Source organism: Notolepis coatsorum (genome assembly GCF_963971535.1).
Source record: "Notolepis coatsorum genome assembly, chromosome: 5".
NCBI classification, from domain to species: domain Eukaryota; kingdom Metazoa; phylum Chordata; class Actinopteri; order Aulopiformes; family Paralepididae; genus Notolepis; species Notolepis coatsorum.
The window spans coordinates 114,332,236-114,336,047 of NC_140169.1; positions in this window are offsets into that span (position 1 = coordinate 114,332,236).

The window sequence follows — 3,812 nt, forward strand, 5'->3', positions numbered from 1 at the left end:
TTGATAGAAGTCCTCCCAGACACACCGCTACCGCGGCCTCCCAAAATACAGACACGTCGCAGGCTCTCAAACGAGTGGCATTTTCGAGTTCGTTCTACACGTCGTCAGTATCGGGAAGAAATGTGCGTCGTGCTCGGACTTGTTGTTAACAAGGGGAGAGAGGAGTTCCCTTCCTGACGAAGTTGTCGCCCGACGCATAGGCTATTCAGTTATTCCCGCATTGCTGCTGTTTCCGCCTCCGTGGTAGCAGATGTAGCCCGTGTATATACCTGGGTGATGCTGCATGTGTGAGAGGGGCGCCCTCTGCCTAGTCCCCCTCCCTCTCCGTTTCTGCAAGGTTGCAGCTGCTGCTATTGTGAGTCGAGGATTGCGGTGTGGCGATGCGCGCTTCGCCACTGAGAGTGTGTGTGAAGTGAACTCAGGCGTGAGGACACCGTGCACTGTGTGTGTGCGTGTGTGTGTGTGTGCGTGTGATTTGTAATGTCCGTGTCGTGCCGCTGACTGTGTGCAGTCAGTTGCATGACAAATCACAACCCCTCCCATCTAAAGGAAATCAATATACCCAGTATATCATTGACATTCTTGCAAATGACGATCAATATACAACAATGATTATGGCGAAATAATGGAGTGATTATTTAGGAGACGTGTATATAGGGCTCTTTGTATTTTCAGGTATAAAGTATCCTAAATCACACACGCAGTTTAATGTGCATAGAAGCTGCGCGGCGTGCAGGCCACTCCAACCTCTATACACAATCCGACGAACATTATAGCTAATCCAACAGTGAAAGACCTAGATAGATACAGTACATGTATAAGAAAGTATTAAGACCCCCCCCCCACACATGTAACATACATTCATTATTTGAAAACAATACAGACACAAAAACGAAAAAAGACGAGCAATATGACATTTTAATAATTTAATAAAAAAATTAAACAAGACTATACTCCCCAGCTAACAGGATCGGCCAGTACGGCACGTATAGACTGCTGTAGAGGACTGACCCAGGGAGAAAGAAATAATATATTACAAACTGTCCACCATTCAAAACTTGAAGCTGTGCGTAAACGGCGACCAAGCTATCCAAATGACGCAAAGACACCATAAGGTTTTATTTAAGAAGTGGGCGTTCTGAAATGGAGGTCAAACTCACACTTCACAGCGCTGATGCTGTCGATACTGGGCTTGCTTCCCACCGGGGGGTGCCTCGCACTTAGCGGGCACGTCTCCCAGCGCGGAATCAATCTGACTGATCTGGAGGAGCGACCCGCTCCGTTTTGCGCGCAATCTTGTAGGTCTACCTTCTCGCGATTTTTTAATTCTGGGGAGGTAAACCGTCGTAATAGTTTGTTTCCTAGCTGGGATAAAGTAGTGGTAGTCGAGGTGACAACTTGTGCGTTCGTCTCTAGAGTTTCTATGTTCGTGGGTAGTGGCACTGGCAGTGCGTGCCGGGTGCGCATAGTTTTGGTTTTGCGTAAAGGCATTAATACGGCATGGTCCGGCGGTATGGGGTTGGGAATACTGATGGGCAAACTACACCTCTTCTGATAGTAGCTATCGTCGAATCTTCTCACATTGAAGTCTAACGTTTTGTGTTTTTCTTTATCCGACTCGTTCCCACTTGTGTTGTTGGTGAGAATAGGGGTCAACAAGATATCCAGGGGGCTGAACTCGGTGGCAGAGTGCGCACTGGTTTTTGGGGTGTTTTTGACCGGCCGGGGTGAATAGAGCGCTGTTGGGTGTTCCGATCCAAGAGGGGGCAGGTGATCTCCAACATGGGTGCAGCGTCCCGCGGTTTTAGGGACGTTACGTACGGCGCAGTGCTGTTTGTTGGTCCTGAGAGGGGGTTTTGGAACGAGAACGCCGGAGAAAACCAGCTCCTGTGGATATGAGGGATAACTATCGTTTTCTCTGTCAAACTCCTCTATAGAATCCATTGAGTGTAACCGACTCTGCGAGATCAACGAGTTTCTCCGTCGGCCGGCAGGTCTTGACTGCCATGTTTCATCAGGAGCCACAGGATTATCGCCAGGAGCGCATGTCTGGAGCACTTCAAGTCTCTTCGCCAAAGGTTCCAGTTTCTCAAACCTTTTCTCTTTTGCCGATTCCAAACTAATTTGGGGCAGTGCATGAGTGATTCCCTCATTCTCACGGCCCTTCTTGCACGTGAGCGCAAATAAACACTCCGTGTGGCCGAGAAACTTCGCGACCCCTACGGCTGAATTGCCAACTTTATTCTGCCTGTCTATCTGAAGACCTAGTCTCTTAAAAGCCCTCACCAAGAACTCTATGACGAGAGAATGGCCAAGTACTGCCGCATACATCAGAGCGGTGTTCCCCCAGGCGTCAACCATCTCTGGGTCTGCGTTGTTTCTCACCAGGGTCTTCACCGCGTCCAGATAACCCTTCTCACAAGCATAACTCAGTGCAGTGCGCCCACCCCCGTCTTGGCAGTTGACGCTGGCCCCTCTCTGCAGCAGAAGCTCCATGAACTTGGAGCGTGTCTTGTCGTCTGGCAGAAGAACAGAGGAGATGAGGGGCGTCTGCGCGTTCTCCGTTTTGGAGTCGACTATTTTACCATCCAGCGCGTCGAGAATGAACCTCGCCAGGTGGACTTTATCGTTGGACATTGCCTCCAGTAGGATTTTGATACCCGTTCGTCCGCTAGACTTCTCCAGAGTATTGGACATTGTGATGAAATAGTTTATTGTTGTTTCATGGAGGGACATGAATGGGGCATAATTTGCGCAGGAGCAGGTTTGGTGGTGGAACCTCTCTCCCAACTAACTCAATGCTCGCCACAAAAGCAAACCCCCCGTCTCCGTTTTATAAAATCATCAGAGAAAAACTCGGGAGTTGCCAGGACAACGCAAATACAATTACCATACGTTGTTCAGCCTTCTAATGGAAAACATTAGCTTGTAATTATAATAAGGGGCTTCAGAGAGCGAGCCGCCTGTGTATGAGTGGATCTGGACATGAATCCATTTAGCGCTTGTTGAATGCGATTACGCGGGAACAAAGCACAGAGATGCAGTTGCCATTGTTTGGGTGAAGAGGCGTGTGGGCGCATGCACCCCCAAACTAAAAGATAACCAACCCACGACCCCAGCTGGCTCTGGCAACAGCAACATTGAGACCACTTCAACAGACACAAATTATATGAGCTATATGGTAAAGTAGGACATGGATTCAGTAACTTCACAAAGTGACAGCAGACCTGTGGAATTTTCATATTCCATTGGCAATTATCATATCAATATTATTGACCACATTATAATCTTTACTCACGCCCCCCCCCCCAATAATTAAATAAATAAATATATAGTATATAAAACGAACAATTTCATTTCGTTATTATTATAATATTTTTTTACTATGAAATTGATGACTGCACTGGTTTCATATTGTGTTTTTGGGCACCAAGCCAGGTGATATCATTCAAGAACTTCAATTCCCAAGAATCTCCGGCACCCCTTCCCATTAAAACCCATGTACTATAGGCGGCGCGTATGTAAGGCCAGGGGAGGCAATGCCGACCCAAACGCCCCAGTCTGCACATTGGGGCTGCTGCAGCCGGCGGTGGTGACAATACGCAAGGGTCGGCCAACCAAGGTGTCAATCGGCAGTAGGTGTGAATTTTGGCCGTTAACATTCCAGACTGCAGGCAGTAACCAATCACGCCACATCATCAAACTAACCGATGCCAGTCTGGTCTTCAAAACCCTCCATGGTCTACTAGCCCCACCCCCACTTTCCGATTTTTCACCTCCAGGTTCGCGTGTAGTCTTTTACCAACAAACTT